Consider the following 20,284-nt stretch of genomic DNA (forward strand, 5'->3'; position numbering starts at 1 on the left):
GAGTAAAATTGCAGTGTCCAGATGTGCAGGCCTGATTAAGATCTATCCACACACACACAGACTCGGTGATTGTATTGAGGCCAAAGGTGCATCTACTAAATACTGACTTTAAGGGGCAAATACTTATGCAGTCACTTATTTTACATTATATATATTCAGTTAATTTACATCAATTTGTAGAAATCTGTTTTCACTTTGACACTGAAGAGGTTTTTTTTGTTATATATTTTTGTTTTGTATATATTTTCTATATTGTCCATGATTCCATTTCTAAAAGCAATGAAAAGGGGAAAACAAATATATATTTATATATGTTAATTGAGATATGAGATCTCAATATCTGCTCTTATGGCAAGCAAAATGATTTGTGACAAAGCCCCTGCAGACCAGACTAGGAAACCCGTTTAATTCGCTGAGTAGCACGTTACCTTCCCTTCATTAAATCGCCATTACATTGTCACTTCCGCCGGTAGGCTTTTAATGTGAAATCTAACAGGAAGTGGACTATCATACAACCGCCAGCGTTACAGCGCCGTGCCACCGCTGAAGTCGATGAAACAGGGTATAACAAGCAGCGTGTTCAGTAAGTACTAAGTATTTCATTAAAATATACAGTAGCGTAACCATGACAAGCCATGATAGTTTGATGCGTTGTGTAGCCATTTTTTATTTACTAAAACTGTCGGCTTTCTTGTTTAAAGGTCGCTTGCCGAACACAGGTGTATCATAAATTAGCACTTGCTAACAGTCACAGTCAGCTTAAGACAGTTATCAGAGTTTTCGGTCACCAGGGTGGACTGACTCATTAAAATTAAGGTCATTTGTATGTTCGGGTGTCAGTTATTTTATTTATTTTTTATATTTTATGTTTGCCACGGTAGGAATGTAGCGGCTATATTCACTGAGTCCATCACACCTGGTGTGGGGGGATGGGTGGTTGGTTTCGCAGCACAATGCACTTGACTTGATCACAATTTGACCTGAAGTCATGCTTATGTGGGCTACGATAATCCAACCATATTGAAGTGGGCAAAGTTTTTAGAGCCATGCATTTCAGACGAGGCGCAGTTAATATGGAAGATCTAGTGTTGGTTGGTTATAGTCATTAAACAGTGTAGCAAGCCAGGTTTTGCTTAGAATATTAATTAAGAATGTAGTGGACGTGTAACCTAAATCATGCCAGTGGAAATCAAATTCAGAGAATATATGTGTATATATATATGTATCATAGAAGAAAATAATAAATGAACAGTATGTTAAATGAAGGATTTGGGGGCCCCACTGTACTGATTGATTTCATTACACAATAAACTCAATATTTCACAACTAAGTTCAAGCTGGATTTAACAGAAATTGAGCTGGAATAGCACAATAAAAAAAAAAAGAGATGGTAAAAATGGAATGTTTACGCTTGCTGTTTTTCAGTTTGCTAAGGGGAAGAGTCCATATGCTACTTGGGTAACATATTGTTTAAAACCCTGTAACCATATTTTACTAGAACTGATGCCTAAGCTATCTCATTTTTTATTAATTTCTTTGCAGTTTGATCCCGATCTGAGTCATTTAATTATTATTATTATAATTATTAATCCGATACTTAGCCCAATATTTTCTTAGATAATACAGCTGCATTACGAAAAAAAACACCTGCATCCAAGCTGTTCTTAATAGCTTTTTTTTATTTTGTTGAAACAAAGTAAATACTTTCATATGGCTCTTTCTTATTCTGCATACCCTATTGCAACATTGGTTTTCATTAGTTTAACAAAAACAACAAGTAAACAAAGTCAGTAAGTAAACCCTGATCCTCTACCACAGAGGTGGGCTGGTTATCCAGAGCGATGAATTCAATGACCTCTGTAATATTTGTTGTCATGTCGCTGACTCGAGGATATTTCTTTTTCCTTTGGAAAGTATCCACGAGTGTTTGTTGCTTCGGTGCCTTTGCCTGTATTGCTTGAGTGAACTCATGTTTTTGTTTATGTGCTAAACAGATAATAAGAATTTTTTATCTATTATTATTTATTGTTTCTAGAGCAGCAACAGTAAAGCTAACAGCAGGAACATCACTATATAAACTAATATATCACTGGAAATGAGTCAAAATGTAGGTAAACATAAATACATATTCCTTAAAATCATAATATTGAGTGAAGTTTAGAAAGGATAAAGAATACAGACGTCAGTCAGTAACAGCCATTCACCCTGTCCTCCTCCCTCTGCTGAGGTGATGCACTGCCTGCATGTATCACCTCAGCAGCAGCTTCGTGGCTGAAAACATTTTTTTCTCATGTTGACCCTTTTCTTTAAGAGCCCCAGCATTTTCTTGAGTTTGACAGTATAAAGACAGGGCATGAGCACACCACTACCACTTTTTCATAAATTCAAATTAGTCATTATTCTCGCTCTTTATCTACAGTGTGTATTTTTTAATACATTAAGCAACAGATCAAAAAACAATTGTAGTGGACATAATTTTTTTTTTTGTCTTATTTTTTTCTTACAGGACGTGGTTTATTCACCCAAGGTTCATTCTGCAAAGGAGACTTTGTAGTTGAATACAGGGGAGATTTGATTGATGATGACAAAGCCCAGAGGAGAAGAAGCTCTTACCACTCCTCATGCTCTGCATTTTTGTTTGCATTCAAGTGGAGAGGGAAAACATGGTGGTAAGATTTTCAGTTACTATACTGCTTTATAGTTATATACATTGTTAAATTTGACATACAGGCTTGCACAATCAGTGATCGCCATTTTGCCATCTGCTAATATGATCCTGCAATGTAAATGAAATACATTTCGAAATGTATCAAAGTTAAAACAAATAATTGTATAGGACCTGTAGGAGACTATTTTCATTTCTGTAATATTTTCCCCCTCCCTTTACTTGTTTTTTTTATCCTTTTTAAGTATTGATGCCTCCAGAGAAGACGGTTTATTTGGGTGTTTAGTTAATGATGATGCTCTCATGGGTAACCACTTCTTCTTTTCTACTTTGTGTATGGACTTTTAACTTTGATGTGAAGCAAGACTTATTTTTTGTAAGATTTCTACATGTTTTATCCTGCCTTAGGACAACGGATAAAATTTAGCAACTGTGCTAACTCCGGCATATTTACATTGATGCTTTTTGCTGATATGTTGATTAATATGCATTGTCCTAATCAAATAGATAAATAAATAAATAAAAATGAACACAGACATCCAAATTGTAAGATGAAAAAAATTGATGTGGAAGGAAGACCACACTTATGTGACATAAAGGAAGGTGAGGAAATTACATATGACTATGGAGGAGATGACTGCCCATGGCGAATGCAAGTTTGTGTCACAACTGCACAGTGTTTAAGTGTGTAGGGTTTATTGTCTTAGAATAACATGGTGGTTGAATGTAGCGTCATTTGAAAAATAAATGAAATCTAATCAATCTGTGTATGAATACTTTCACGAATTTATGACATTTAGGACAGATCTGAACTTTAATAGACATGTTTTCCTTTGGCAGAAATATTACTCTAATCGGGGACATTCACAACGTCCCCACAGTGCACTTTTACTCTGGTGTACGAGTACAAACTTTTTTTGTTTCTGATGACCTGGAGACAACTGGTCCCCATAAATGATGACAACGTGGTGTGTGAAATGTCCCCACTAAGCTTCTTGTTTTCAAGATGTGTGACAGCACACAATAGCTGAAGTAATTGTAGGAAAAAATGCAGTAGAATTGGGTGTTTGTTTTCCTCTGAAGTCTGGTGTGTAGGCATGTCTTTATCTTTAGAGCTACGTCCTTAAGGAAATGTATTACTCTAATTGAATATTATTAGTGTTAACATCAAATTGACCAATTGCTTAACATATTTTTTATTTTTTTTCTTCCATGAAATCATTGCAGACGACCACAACCACAAGGGATGTTCCTCCTGTCACAGGCTCCAACCATGCTGTCGTTACAGAGATGGAGATAACTGATGCTTCTTGTCCACAGGACACTTATCAACAGGTACGTTCATAGTTGATGTTAACTTCTGGAGTCTCTGTGAGTCTTCTTTTAGTGCTGTTGTTATCTTTAAGCAAGTAAATGCAACAAGTAAGGTCAATATGAGGGAAATCTATTGTGAATCAGGTGAGCCATACAGTTTGATCTACTGCACCCATAAGGCAGATGATTTAAGGGACATTTAGGATAGATCTGAACTTTAGTAGACATTTTCCTTGGACAGAAATATTGCTCTAATCAGGGAAATTCATGACGTCCCCACAATGCACTTTTACTCTGGTGTACGAGTACAAACTTTGTGTGAGGTTTCTGATGACCTGGAGACAACTGGTCCCCATAAATGATGACAACGGGGTGTGTGAAATGTCCCCACTAAGCTTCTTGTTCTCAAGATGTGTGACAACTAGACTTTTAGTCAAGACTGCCTAAACCGAGACCAAGACACTACCAAGACCAGAGAGACACTGACACTGCAGCCCTGGCCCCTGCTGGCTCTCCTGTTGACTGTCTCCAGCCACCACAGCTTCAGACCCCCCCTCCTCCTCCTGCTAGCACCTCCAGAAGGTCCCTGTGATATGGAAGACGTCCTGCCTCGTTCCAGTGCCAAAGACGCCGCAGCCCAGTGGTTTCTCGGACCGGTGGCACTGACGTCACATATCATGAAGACCCTTGAGAGACTCGTCCTGGAGCAGCTCAGGCCTATGGTCAGGCCGCACCTGGATCCCCTCCAGTTCGCCTACCGGCCCCGGATTGGAGTCGGGGATGCCATTATCTTCCTGCTGAACCGTGTCTACGCCCACCTGGACATGCCGGGGAGCACTGTGGGTGACAAGCTGACGGCGATGCTGGTGGATCCCCCCCTTGTGTCCTGGATTGTGGATTACCTCACTGGCCGACCACAGTACGTGCGCTTGCGGAACTGTGTGTCAGATGCTGTGGTCAGCAACACCGGGGCTCCACAAGGGACTGTCCTCTCTCCTTTCCTCGTCACACTTTATACCACGGACTTCAGCTACCAGACAGATGTCCCCATTATGGACATCTAAATCTACCCAGCTCAAACCAAACTGGGGACAAGTAGTGGCGGCTCCAGAGATTTATTACTGGGGGGTCCATGGGGGGGGGGCCGGATTGTTTATAGGAGGTGCTAGTGAATTCTGACACAACAAACACCAAAAAAATAATCTTAATAATAAGATTTATTGATCCCGGGTTAATATACTGTACATAAGGGTTTTGTGTTTTGCTTTACTTCAATTATCAAAACAATCATACAATCAACCCAGTATTTATGTCCCCTAACCAAATAACATGACGGCACAAAACAAAAACGGCAGCTGATCACCATCACTCCAAAACTAAATAGAAAGGGTTCCAGATCTTGTCCGACTTGTGTTTCAGGCTGTAACATGTAACATCATAAGCACTGTGAATTATTTTAACAAGCACCACAGAGAACATCTGTAGATTTACAAAATAGTGCAACTGTGAGCAGCAACAAATGTAGCACAGTATATAGTTAAATATACAAAGCCATCTAACAAAATAAACTGTTACAGGCTACATAACTTGTGTGTCACTCCTCTTGTGTGTCCTATAAACTCCTCTCCACTCCCATCCTCCTCTGTTCTCCCCTCCTTTTAGGGCTCCACTGAAACTGAGTGAGACACACAAATACACACACACACACACATACACACACAAACACACACACACACACACACAGGATAAATACAACAGGTATAATAATAGGCAAACAATAAGTAGCATAATTCAGACCTGTCAAAAAAGAATTGTGTACTCACTAGTCATAAGAGAATGATCCGCCTGTTGTTGTGATTAGCTGCGAAGCGGTCAATGACTGCATCCACATCCAGTTCTTTGGTCCTTTTTGGAGCTGATTGCCAGCACACCCAGATTGCTGGTTCGGGCATCTCCACTTCTGTTCCTGAGGTAGGTTTTTAAACGCCGTAAGCAGGAAAAACTCCTCTCACATGCAGCTGATGTGATGGGCAGTGTCATGGAGATGCACACAAGTTTGCACAGGTCGACAAAAGCATCCTTGTATGTCCTCAATAGCACCAGCACATCATGGGTGGTGCTGACAACGTCCCCACTTTGTTTTTTCCTCACAATAAGTCTTTTTACCTGGTGAAGTTCTGCTCCAAGGTTTTCCTCCAAGACTCTATAGTGTATAGCCATGGGCAAAAGGGCATTTTTGTCCATGAATGTCTTGTGTTTGGGGTTAACGGCTGCTGCTCCTTTCAGAATGTGGCAGCTTTCAGAAGAAAATCGCCTGTTCAATTCACTGATTAATCTGTCGATTACTGGGGAAAAAGCAGTGCTTGCAATAGTCATCTGAAGTTTCCAGTGGCTCTTTTGATCCTGTTTGGCTGTTCACCACAAACTCCAGCAGGTGGCGGGGCTGTTTTTTTCTCCTCACTTGTGGGCGCTGCATGTCAATGCTAAGTGACTCACACATGTCACTGGCACAGTCCCAGATTTTTGTCCATGTTTCAGCATTGCGTTTGTCATTGAGGGCATCAACAACTGCAAAGACCAGGTCAATGGCAGATGCCAGCTCCAAATCTGTGGCCTGTAGATGATCAGATAAGGTTTTTGTGAGACTAAATATGCTCTCCAGCATATAGATGTGCAGAACAAACTGTGCATCAATAAGTCCAATCAGTGATTTCGCTTCAGTAGCTCTATGAGCATTCGTCTGGTTGCTCACATCCACAAGAGTTGCTAAGATAGAAGGGATTGTTCTTTTTATTGCCCACAGTGTAGAATATTGGCAGGCCCATCTGGTATCTGATAGTCTTTTCAGTTCTGCTGTTCGTTTAGTGGGCTCGAGTTCTTGCTGTTTCTCCATGAACACCTTGTGTGTCACTGCCCCAGAAAAAAAGTTGTACAGCATCTGGACTGTTGCAAAGCATTCTGCAACTGGTTTCACATTATGCACACAGTCAACTAAAACTAAGTTTAGTCTGTGCGCTTCGCAATGGATGTAAAGTGCATGTGGCACTTCTTGGCGAAATTTTTCATGGACACCGTTGTTGCACCCGGACATGACAGATGCCCCGTCATAGCACTGTGCAATGCATGCATTTTTGTCTATGTTGCACTTAGCCAATGTCTGTTTAACTGACTTGAGTAAAGACTGTGCATCCAAGCCATCTGCAGGGATAAAGTCCAGAAACTCCTCATGAATGTTGTCATTATTTAGGTAACGCAGAACAACAGATATCTGCTCTTTCTTGCTCACATCTTTTGTTTCATCCACCATTAGAGCAAAGTGCTCTCCTAGCTTAACCTCGTTGCTTACTTGTTCTCTCACCATGCTGGACATAATATCAATCAGCTCATTTTGAATATCATGGTGCACATATTTAGCATTACCGGGTCCACTAGATAATTTCTTTGACACAGTACTGTCAAATTTCCCCAGCAGATTTAACAGTTCAAGGAAATTACCTCTGTTGGTGGACTGCTCATCCTCTCTGTGCCCCCTCCGTCCAATCGTTGACAAGCTGTAAACTGCAGTGACTCCACCACTGCTTGCATGTACTGCCTGTTTTCTTGTACAATCTTGCTATGTCCAGTATCAAGGTGCGTCAAAATCCTCGACCCGCTTTTCTGTTTTTCCTTAAACTCACACCATCCTTCCATGGCTAGTCTGTGAGAAGCACTTGCATTGTGCTGAGCCAGTTTCTCTGCTCCTTTTCTCCAGTTTGTGAACCCGGCATGGGTGAAGCTCTTTTCTGTGTGACTCGGCCCATGGCCAAGGTGGTGGAAAAAATGCCTACAGGCATAGCAAATGGACTCATCAATTGACAGCGAGTATTGCAGCCACGAATACTGTTTGAACCACAAGTAGTTTAAACTCCTTAAAGTTGGCTGGGAATGGGATCCAAATCTCTGACGCGTGTATGACTGGAGTTGAGGCCGCCTCGGTCCCTCTGCTGGGTCTTGGCTCAAATCCACAGGGCCACCAAGATTCCTGCCACCCGTGACCACAGCTTCACCGCTCGTTGAAGCACGCCCTTCACTCTCGGCACCGTTCTCATTTTCGTGTCTGTTAGCATTACCTACGGTCAGAGTCTGTTGTTGTTGGAAATAAACCCTCTGCGGATGCAGCAGTCGCCACTGATTCCGCTGACGCCGTTCCAGTTAATGCCTCTTCCTTGTCTTCATCCTCCCCTTCATTCTCATTCTCCACGTTTGGCACCATCACTCTTATCCTCCACGCTGGCGCTGGAATGTGTGTGTGAATCGCCGCAACCGCCATCGTCCACTCTCACTCGTTTTTTTGGGATAACGAAAGTAAATCGGTCCATGATGCTAACTCGCAAGCTAGCGGTTAATAGCCTACGCCAAGCAACGTCAAAAGGTCAAATGTAACGTGCCGTCTGCGTGCGAAGCAAGACAAGCGTTCACCTGATGACCACGGCTGTTCAAAGTCTTCTACGTCCTCCCACATCATTTCATCATCAAGGTCATCGCTGTCACTTTCAGGTTGCTCTGAGTCTGGCAATCTCACTTTAAGGGCCCGCTTCATGTTGGATATGTTATCCGTCAGAATGAAGCTTATTTTGTTGCTAATGCCATACTCCTCAACAATTTCATCAAATTCTGAGGTGATTCGTGTCTTGTACTTATTTGTACCTCGTAATACAACAAACGGACCAGAGACCAAGACGTGTAGTTGACTCTTTACTGAAGCATCACTTCCTATCTGAACACTCGCGCATGCGCGCTCATTACATATCCAAACCTGCTCACTACATCTCCCCCTTTAAACTGAGACTTTCCACTTCTTTATAGAAAACTGAAATCATATGCTATTAAAGCCTAATGCAGATTTTACCTTCTACGCAGGGGAACAGATGACATGTTAACCATCACTGTAAACATGAGCATATATGTAAACTGGTTAGATTAACTGGTTGATTTCAATGTTACATCACTTATCACATCTCATTTTCTCTCTCTTTTTTTAAAATTTTTTTTTAACATTAAGGTAAGTACATAACCTAACTGAGAGGTAGGGTAGACTGCCTGATCCTCTCTGTTGTGGTATGGAGTTTATTCTGCTCCATGTATACACACAACACACAAATTCAGTCTTTTCACAGGCTTGACTTCCCTGCCAGCCCTGGTGTGTTGTGCAGAGTCTGGCTGGTCCTTAGACGATGAAGGCACCACTCTCAGGTGAGAACGGTTTCTCCGGAGACTGCCGGTGGAGGTTTGAACCACATAAGAGCGTGGTGTCCCTGCTGAGCCAGAGACGACTCCTGTGTGTGTTGTGTTCCGTATCCAAACCTTCTGACCTGGCTTGAGAGGTGGTGTCTCCCGTGCTCTGTGTCGTCTGTTGTATCCCTCAGCCTGTTGTCTTTTCAGCTCCTGGTCTTTCAACTCAAAAGCCCTTAAGTCCGGCCAGGCTGGTGTGAGGATGTTTGGACTCACCGGAAGGGGTGTTTGAATGTTTCGCCCCATCAGGAGCTGTGCAGGTGATACTCCATGAGCAAGAGGAGTTGCTCTGTACGTCATGAGTGCTTTGTGAGGGTCCTCACTCTTCTGCAGCAAGGCTTTGACAGTTTTTACTGCCCGTTCAGCTTCCCCGTTGCTTTGTGGGTAACGGGGGCTACTGGTTACGTGTTGAAAGTTGTAATCCTTAGCAAAATCTGCAAACTCAGTGGCAGCAAACTGTGGTCCGTTGTCTGTGACGAGTGTATCCGGCACTCCGTGGCGGCTAAAGATGGCTTTCATCTTCTCGATCACAGCTGTTGCTGAAGTGCGTGTAAGATTGACAACTTCAATGTAACGTGAATAATAATCAATGACAACTAAGTACTGACCCTTCTTCCACTCAAATAAGTCAGCTGCTAGCCGCTCCCAAGGGCGTGAAGGCAAGGGTGTGGTTATCAGAGGTTCTGTGGCATTTTGACACTCTTTAGCGCAAATTTCACACTGACGTACTTTCTCTCTGATTTGTGTGGTCAGCCCTGGCCACCACACTGATTCATGCGCCCTGGCCATGCATTTCACCATGCCTTGATGACCCTGGTGTAGTTTGTCCAAGATGTCGTTTTGCATGCTTAATGGGATCAGTATCCTGTTTCCTTTCATTAGCAGGCCATCTACCATCAGCAGGTCATTTCTGTATTGCCAGAAGGGCTTTAACTGTGGTGCCGAACTGTTTCTTTCCCACCCTGTGTGGATCAGGGAGGACAGCTGCTTACACACGGGGTCTTCCTCCTGAGCTCTCCTTATTTGTAGCAACTTCTCAGGTGAGGCTGGGAGCTGCTGAATGACCTCCTGGATATGAGCGTTCACGTCATTCTGAAGCACAAGGTCATCCTCTGTTGCTGTCGACTGTAGTGGCGCTCTTGATAAAGCGTCGGCTGCCACTAGGTTTTTTCCTGGTACGTGTATGATCGTGTAGGAAAAACGCATAAGTCGTAACCTAAATCGCATGATGCGAGGTGGGACGTCATCAAGCGGCCTTGAGCTGAGGAGACTGATCAACGGTTTGTGATCTGTTCGCATCACAAAGTGCAGACCCAGGAGGTAAGTCTGAAATCTTTCGCAAGCCCAGGTGACTGCAAGGGCCTCCTTCTCAATTTGGGCATATCTGCGCTCTGTCTCAGTCATACTGCGGGATATGAAAGCCACTGACCTCCAATCTCCTGAGTCTTGAAGCTGAGACAGCACCCCTCCTAACCCATACGAAGAGGCGTCTGCTGACACTCTTGTCGGTTTGTCTGGGCTGTACTGGGCAAGGACAGCAGATGAACTGAGCTCGTCTTTCACTCTATCAAATGCACTCTGCTGCGCTGCTCCCCACATCCACATGTTTTCTGCTTTCAGGAGTTCTCTAATAGGTCCTGTGAGCTCTGCAATGTTAGGTGAGAACTTTCCCACATAGTTGACCATTCCCAAGAAGCGCTTCACATCGGACACGTCTGTCGGTGGTGGCATCTCCCTAATCGCTCTGATCTTCTCTGGATCTGCATGTATGCCTTCTGCACTCACAACATGTCCAAGAAATTTGACCTGCTTCACGGCAAACTGACATTTGTCATTTAGAGTGAGGCCATGCTGCTGCAGTCTTTGCAACACTTTATGCACTCTCTCATCATGTTCTGTGGGGGTGGCACCGAAAATCAGGATGTCATCTGCATGACATAAGGTTCCCTCCAGGCCGTCCAGCAGTTGCATCAATCTCTTCTGGAAGTGCTCAGGGGCCGACGATATACCAAAAGGGAGACGATTAAAGCAATAACGACCAAAGGGCGTGATGAAGGTGGTGAGTGGGGCTGAAGCTCTGTGCAAAGGCACCTGCCAAAAACCAGCAGTGGCGTCCAGTTTGGAAAAAATTCTAGCTCCGGCTAGTTTAGCTAGTGTTTCATCAACTGCTGGAAGAATATGTCGCTCCCTGCACACATTTTCATTCAGGCGGGTTAGGTCAACGCATATTCTAATTTTTCCATTTGGTTTTGGTACTACAACCATACCTGAGCACCACTCTGTAGCTTCCTCTATGGGAGAAATAACACCCATTTCCTCCATCCTTTTTAACTCTTCTTGGACTTTTCCCCTTAATGGCAATGGCACGCGACGTGGCACAGCGAGGGCAAAGGGAGAGGCATTGTCTTTTAGTTTAATTTTGTATTCTCCCTGTAGCTTACCTAAGCCAGTGAAAACTCTGGGATATTGTTCTTTGTAGCTTGTTTCCGCTGTTGTGATAGCCTGTACTGGATTGAGCAGGTCAAGGTCTTGTATAGCAGGTAATCCCAGCAAAGGAGTCACTAAACCTGGCACAACGTACACCTGCTGCTTTGCTACAGTTCCATTATGGCTAATCTCTGCAGTAAAATGTCCGTTTACCTCTATGGGAGCGTTGCTTGGTCCACACAGTCTTTTGGTTGTCGGTAACAGCCCCCCGTGTAGCTTTTTTGAGTACAAGCGTGCTGGGATAGCTGTCACTGCGGCGCCCGTGTCCAACTTGAACACCATCTGCTGGCCATTCACTGCAACTGACTTCTGCCAACATGTGTCGGATTTTGTACAATTCACTGTGCCCAGGAACAATGACTCAACTCTCTCATCCAAGTCACTTTCTTTAATTTCCTCCATTCTCATTTTAGTTTTACAGACAGCGGCGAAATGTCCCTTTTTCTTACATTTCTTGCACTCAGCAGTGCGGGCGGAACATGCATTGAATGAGTTTTCATGTATCCTTCCACATCTGCCACATTTATCATTTGCATAATTTTGCACTGTTCTTTCCTTCGGCTTAAAGCCACTCTTCCCATGTGGGGAGAATTTCTGTTTGAACTTGAATCCAACTGCATCCATGTTTGCCTCAGTGGCATCAGTGCTACTTCTTAATACAGGCTGTTGCTTTTTAATTTCCTCACTTTGTCGGATTTTCGTCGTAGCTTTCACAAGAGTTAGCTCAGAATCTAGCTGTAATTTCTCTGAAAGTGCGTGGTCTTTGATACCTACGACAAGGCGGTCTCTGATCATCTCATCTTTGAGAACTCCATACTGGCAATGCTCAGCCATTTTATGCACAGCTGTAATAAACGCTTCTGCCGTTTCTCCGGGCTCCTGGCGACGTTTGTTGAATTTAGCTCTCTCGTAGATAACGTTATGCTTGCAAATGAAATGCTTGTCAAACGCTTCTTTTACTTTGTCATAGTTTTTCTTGTCCCCATCCGACAGTGCTAACGTGTTCAGAACATCATCCGCCATATCTCCCATAGTGTACACTAGGGAGTTCACTTGATACTCTTGACTTTTTTGATTAAGTCCTGCTGCTATGCGGAATCTTTCAAAGCGTCGGCTCCAATGTGGCCAACTACCAAAGTCTCCGAAGTCAAATGCTTCTGGTGGACTAATCGAAAATAGAGAATCCATTCTGTTTTACTTTCCGAAGGCTCCCCTCTGTATCATTGACCGATGTTGTGTCAACGTAGCTTCACGTTAGCTCTGCTAGTTCACTCACTTCACTGGAGTTGGCGAAAAGTTCTCTTCCCGTCGGTAAACTGCAACGAACCTTCCGTTTACTTGCGTCGGGTAGTTGCTTTCTTATCAGAGGCGAGGACGGTCACTTCTGACACCATGTCTTGTACTTATTTGTACCTCGTAATACAACAAACGGACCAGAGACCAAGACGTGTAGTTGACTCTTTACTGAAGCATCACTTCCTATCTGAACACTCGCGCATGCGCGCTCATTACATATCCAAACCTGCTCACTACAATTCGTTCACCACAGTGCTTCCCTGTGAAATGCCGACAATCCAGCAGAAAGGATTTTTAACTGTAGGAGTCCTTGTCTTCGCAGGCAATATGCGCAGTAACCCCAAGGAAGGAGCGAAGCCTCCTGTCAGACCAGAGGTCGGTTGTAAGCGCAACACTTGCCTGAGCTTCCACCGCTTTGATGATGTCATCCTTAACCTTACTGACTAGATAAGGTATCTGCTTCTCTGTCAAGCTGGTCCTAGACACAGGAGTGTATTTGCAGTCTATGACAGAAAGAAAGTGTCTAAAATTTGGATTTTCTACTAGAGACAGGGGCAGAGAGCATCCAATGACATGGTCCTGGAGGATGGCTTGTGTAATGGCCTGTTGCCTGGATGAATGGGCATATAAGTGGATTCTTTGTGCAAAGGAAGGTATTGTCTGCTGTGTGGTGTCTGCCATTGCCAGTGATGCAGGTCCTGCTTTGTACTCCAAGTACCTGCAAAATAGGGAAAGAGACATCTGTAAGACATCTGTTCATATTCAACCACAACCAACTGTCTTGCAAGTGATATGAAAATTAAGTGTACAGTCTGTAAGGGAAATTCTCCTTTGTGAGGTTGAGAGTTGCTAAATCTCAGAAGAATTGTAGACTCAGCGTGATGAATCGGATCTCTTTAATACATGCAGCATGGAGCGAAGACCTGAAGTGTTCTCTCCCGTCTTCCAAATGTTTCTGACTTAAACACAAAACAGAGTGGGGGGTTACAACATTTCTTCCCAGAACAATGACCCCTTGATGTTTGGTGGATCGTCTCTTTCCCAGGACAGTGACCCTTTTGATACTTCATTAGAATGTAAATTTCATCTACCATCTATCTTCCTGTAACACCCCAGACGAGAGGCAATTGTCTCTCGTCTGACTCTGACACTTACGCCAAAAGGGGTTTCTCCCCTTTTGCTCTCACATCCTGATATGGTGTTTACAGTATATTTCTTACTCAATGGAAAACTATTTAATTTCTCACAAGTCTAAACATCAGGTCTTTGCATTATGAAACCTAAATCCAATCCAGTATGACACATTAACAGATCATCTCTGTATTTGACTTCATCTTTTTGCATAACTGCAGCACTATGCCTGCTCCTCCTGTCAGCCAACTAACTCATGTGTATTGCTGCTGATAAGAAATGAAACCAATCTTAACAGAAAATACACTTCTGCTCTATAAGGTCTGATGTTGTTCTCTACAGAATCTGTAGCTTAAACCATTCTGCAGCTGTAGTGGCATGATAGGCTCATAGGGCCACACAGAAGTGGACTTAACCGTGTTAACCACATCACACATTATACATACATGTACCATAAGGCTGTGTGTGTGCGCGCGCTCTCACGGATTGACAGACTGTGTGCAGCGACACTGTGCCGTACCGTATCCACCCCCCCCCTTAAGACAGTGATGAAAGCCATGATCCCAAACAAAGAAAATACTTTCTTTATGTTGTACTGGATGACTGCGGTATGGAGAGTCCCACCATATGTGACGGCACAACACCTGACTTGGACATCAACTACATCGCATCTGTCACCACTATTGAAGAAGAACCCTGCTCAAGTCAGGACCCCAATGGCAGCGTAGTTGTTGGTGCTTTCCAAAAAAAAATGGCAAAAGAGTCTACAATAAGAGACACTTCTGTGTCTATTGCAGTAAGCCATATGCCAAAATTGCAAGGCATCTTGAAAGTGCACACCAAGATAAAATGGATGTGTCAAGAGCTCTTAGCTTTCCAAAGGGATCCAAAGAGAGAAAACAACAGCTAGAATATATTCGTCACAGAGGCAACTATGTTCATAATGCTGCTGTCATGGAGTCAGGGAAGGGGCAACTTGTCCCATTGAAACAGCCACCAAAAGAAGTGCAGGCAACTGATATCATGAGCTGTGCGTACTGCCAAGGACTCTTTACAAGAGAGGTTCTGTGGCGACATGTGCAAATTTGTAAACTCAAGCCTGGGTCAATCAAACCAAAGCCCGGAAAGAACCGTGTTCAGGCTCTGTGTACATACACAGGTCTTGTGCTTTTGCATATGAACAGGCACTTGTGGGAAGTTTTCAGTGCTATGAATCCCAGTCCTTTCAAAGAAATTACAAAAAAATGACCGCGTGAGTTTGGAGAGCACATGCTCAATAAAGGTGGGATGACAGCAAAAAATCAACAGTGCACTTGAGAAAAAATGTGTGAACTGGGACGACTGCTGGCTATGCCAGGAAATTTACATATTTACATTACACAATTTACAATAAAAAAGATGGAGGATTTTATTAATTATACCTAGAGTTGGTCAGAGCTGTCAAAGTGACATGCGGCTATGAGAGCAGCACAAACACTTTTGCCATTCCGTTACTTGCAACTAAACTTGGAAACTCTGGTAAAAGTCAGTAAGCTCATCAAAGCTCAGGCGCTAATATCCAATGATCAGGAACTTGTGAAGCATGCCACAGAATTCCAGCAAGTGCACAGTGAAAAGTGGAATGCAATGGTTTCTGCAACAGCACTGAGGAACATTGTTGAAGCCAAGTGGAATGCACCAACTGTAATTCCCTTTACTGAAGAAATTCAAAAAACGCATCGGTTTCTAAATGACTTCCAAGGTGAATGCAGTGGTGCGCTGTCCGAACGTCCTTCTACAAAGGCCTGGATAGATCTGGCAAAGGTCTGTTTAAAACAAACCCTGCTATTCAACAGATGCAGGGAAGGATGCATTTTTGTCAAGGGACACATCTGAGCCCCATGAGGATTTGAACTGGGCACTGTCTGCAGAGCTTTTTTCCACCTCAGACATTTCTCAACGATTATCATCAGAGGAAAGCGAGGCAGACCAGTTCCAATTCTTCTGACTTAAAAAATGCTCTGTGCATTAGACATCCTTGAGAGGCTTGAGGGGTTCTTAAAGACAATTGTTACATGTTTGCGAGACCTGCAGCTATGTCACACTTCCATGGTTCAGACTGCATTCGTGGCTTTGCAAATGCGTGTGGTGCAAAGTGTCCCAAGGCATTGACATCAACCAAACTGTGAAAGCATTCTGCGACCCTTTCAACAGTCCTGAACAAGACAGACACGGAGATGGACCAACTGGCCAACTTTCCACGACATCAGACTACATCGTGAGTTCTATCGACTCGCTGAGAAGACGCTGCAACTCGCGAAGATCAGCAAAGTTTTTATGGCACTTGAGCAGGAAAGATTGGTCGAGTTCCATGACAAGAATTTGAATGAAATCACAATTGATCCAAATAGTATGTTTGATTTCCATTCTCCTTTGTCTACCATTCTTTTTGTTTGACCAGATTTATAAGCTTGGTATGTCTCCTGCAGACAAAGTTCTGGGTAGTGTTGATAAAGATGGGTGCAGAGAGGAAGGAAACCATTCACCTTCTATTGATGGTATTTTTTATTTAGTTTTTAAGTAGGTTGTTGTACCATTTATTTTTGTCTCATATTCAAGATGACGTCTTTTATGGTACATTTCCTCACAAATATAGAATTTTAAAACTTTAATCTTTTATGGCACTGAAGTGTTTTGACACTTTATGGTCAGCATTGTTACAGCACAACTGAAGAACATATCTGACTAAATTATGTATTTCAGCAGAAAATAATGTTGCAGGTAATGAGGGGGATAACATCCCACTAACACGCAAGAGACGCAAACAACCATCAGCAGAGGATGGCGCATATTCTGGAGATGGTGCTGTAAGACCTTCTTGCAAAGGTGAATTTTTACACAAGATCAGTAGATGAAAAGCGTTTGAAAATAAACAAAAGATTCCTTCCATCTTTTCAACCCTGAGTTTGGGGGTGCAGAGGCATTGTTGCTGATCAGGTAGAATAAAACAGTCACAACCTGGTATAGTTTACTGCAACCATTACTTTTACTGAAAATATTTGAATTACATTATCCCAATTCTGCTTAAATTCTTCAGTAACATTTGCAGTGAAAGATATTTCCTTGTAAGTGTGATATTATTTATTTTACTTTAAGTATAGGTAAAGTAAAAGATCAGAATACTACGCCCACCACTTCAACCAAAAATATAGAAATATAGACACTGCATTGGCTGCTGGATTGTACCTCAACGTCGCCGCCATATTTGACCTGGCAAAGACTCGCCTGTGCACGAATACAAATAAACAAGGGAACTGTGGTTTTTCTGGGTGAAAAGTGCTATAGCATTGTAATTTCTCAACTGGTTTTGAGAGTAGTAAAAAAATAGTAATAAACCATTGAATATAAAAATGGCTCATTGAAATTAGTTGAGAAATTCAAATGTTATAGTGCTTTTTAATCATAAAAAGCTCTGTAAGCTTTACTTATATACATTTACAGGCCAGTCTTGCCCAGTCTGATATGGTGGCGAAATTGATGTATTGCGGTAATAAACCAAAGTCAGTGCAGCATGTACATGTACATGCCTTTTGTAAGCAACATTAACACGTCAGACTAAATAAGAGCTTGAGTCCCTGTGAGCTTCAATAGATTAAACAGTTTAAAAGATTGGTTAATTGAGCCTTTTTTCAGGTAAATACTGGATGTAATTCAGTGACAGTGAAGAAGTTGATTGTAAATCAGTTCTAAAACATTCAAATGCATTTGCAAATGATGAATGCAAATACAGAATTTTAAAACTTGAATCTTTCATAGCACTGAAATGTTTTGACACAATTTTTTTTTTTATGGTCCGCATTGTTACAGCACAATTGAAGTATTGTCTTGTGACGAAGAGGACATCGTCACCTTGCTTTGCACACATGGCACCACGCACTTTGGACTGAGTGTGACTACAGTTTAATAATTGCACAGACACTTTAAGAGGAGCACCAGCACTTTATTGGAGATTTGCACAATACATTTTAACACTATTTTTTGCACATTTGTATGGATATGTTTATCGTATTTATTGAACGTTTATTGTCCTTGGTCGGGTCTTGGTATTGCAGGTGGGTGCTGTGTGTGCCACGCAGCTCCACCTAGAGCAGAGGGACAGAGGGTTAACAGTGCATAATAATTGTTAATTGCTTCAACAAGGAGCTAAGCTAAGAATTTGTATTGTGTTGCTCAATAAGTGCATGCAGTGAAGAAGTCAAGTGTGTTGTGTACTCACCAGTCTTGTCTTCAGGGTGTGCAGTCAAAAGGCTTCCCCCAGTAAAAGGGTAACCAAGTGTAAATTGGTGTGGGGGTGGTGGATGTGTGTATTGTATTTTAGTAAATGTAATATGAAGTGGGATGTGTATTTTTTTTGTTAGGGGAGGCAAATGAGGGTGTGTATATAGGTTACTGATTAGGTAGTGTAAATATAGGAATAAAAATGGTGGATTAAACATGTTGATAGGCAGTGGATCCCTGTGGATGGAATCTTCCAGGGTCATTAGCTGTGACACCAGCTGTCGTACTGATGTGTTTATGCTGTTTGCTGAGATGGAGGAATAAAGAACCACCTCTGTGACCCACCTTAAACCTGCCTGTGGATCATTTTTTGCTGCACCATCCAGCCGTAATTGTGGTCATTCTCACAAGTGGTGTCAGAAGCTGGGGCCCACGTTACAGCAAAGGATGCCAAGGCAGGGGAAGAAAAATGTCCAAGAAGAACCAGATGAGGGGCCCTGCGGAGCAGGTGCTCCAGACACCATGACGGATGCTAAAACACAAGACAAGCTGGATGAATTAGCAGGTATGGTGAAATCACTCATGCGAGCACAAACGGAGAGAGACCAGCAAAGAGAGAAAGAGTCCTCACTTCAAGAACAGCGATGGAGACGCATGCAGTATCAAGTCTCCCAAATGCAGCAACAAGTTAACATGAGGAGAGAAGAACAAAGAACAGAGCCGGACACTATGGATGAGAGTCAGCGCCCACAAATAAATGACGAAAATTATGGTGATTTTGATGACCCAGATGAAATGATGAGCCAGGCAAGTTGGGTTGTCAGACAGAGGGAACTCAAGCTACTGCCATTATGTCCAGATGATGACATTGAGCATTTCTTAACAACATTTGAGAGAATGGCCCAGGTTTGTCACTGGCCTAAAGATGGATGGGCTGTGCGTCTGGTCCCTCTGCTCACCGGCAAAGCCCGCAGTGCTTGTGTTCTGATGGACATGAAAGAATCTGAAAGATATGAAAAAGCTCCCCAGACAAGAGGACATCTTCCAGACCCGCTGCATCCGGAAGGCTAAGAGAATTACCAGAGACAGCACACACCCTGGTCACTGCTTCTTTGCCCCGCTGCCCTCAGGAAGGCGCTACAGAACACTGAGCGCCCCCACAACAAGACTAAAAAACGCCTTTACCACAGAGCTGTTACACTACTGAACTCCACCCCCCTCCCACACTGAAACCCCCCCCCATCAACACACACTTACACACACACATTGCACTACTGGTCCCTTTAAGGCTTGGACTTCTTTGCACACATTTTAATTATTGTTATATTGTTGATTGTTTTCTTTATATTTTTATATTTATTTATATGTACAAGGCAGCTGGAAGGCTACTCCAACAAAATGTCATTGCCTCGACAATGACAATAAAGACTATTCTATTCTATTCAAAGTTAAAGCAGCAATTCTGGCAAAATATTAAATTACACCTGATACTTACTGCAGAAGATTCCGGTCCCTCAAGTTTGAGCCTGGTGAAACTCCAAGAGAGCTGTATGTGCATCTAAAAGACCTTTTTTGCAAATGGGTTAAGCCAGAGAAATCAACAGTTAAAGAACTAGTTGACACTATTATTCTTGAACAGTTCCTGAGGATGGTCCATGCAGAGCTGGAGATCTGGATCAGAGAGCATGACCCCAAGACAGCAGAGGAAGCTGCACGCCTGGCCGGCATCGTCACATCAGCCAGAAAAGGAAGCTGAGCTGCCACCTTTGGCTGGGAGAACCACCAGGTCCATTCAAGTAAGTCCTCTGGGGGTAAACAGGGGCTTGGTCAAGTCACGAGGTAGATGGTTTTCAAGTGATGGGC

General features: G+C 42.9%; 1 long non-coding RNA gene across 4 annotated transcripts in view; it reads left to right on the forward strand.

Moving 5' to 3' along the window:
* The first annotated feature begins 501 nt into the window (after positions 1–501).
* The window catches only part of LOC311253641, a 32,333-nt gene continuing 12,550 nt past the window's right edge, over positions 502–20,284 (forward strand). For 2 of the 4 annotated variants that reach the window (XR_014621753.1, XR_014621754.1), the window contains exons 1-4: positions 502–583; positions 2,507–2,669; positions 3,893–4,000; positions 20,061–20,217. This is a non-coding gene — a long non-coding RNA (uncharacterized lncRNA). Of the gene's footprint in view, positions 584–2,506; positions 2,670–3,892; positions 4,001–16,906; positions 17,030–20,060; positions 20,218–20,284 lie in introns of all 4 variants that reach the window. The other 2 variants (XR_014621751.1, XR_014621752.1) reach the window with 2 other exon arrangements.

Source organism: Pagrus pagrus (genome assembly GCF_965226575.1).
Source record: "Pagrus pagrus genome assembly, contig: HAP1_SCAFFOLD_27, whole genome shotgun sequence".
Taxonomy (NCBI): domain Eukaryota; kingdom Metazoa; phylum Chordata; class Actinopteri; order Spariformes; family Sparidae; genus Pagrus; species Pagrus pagrus.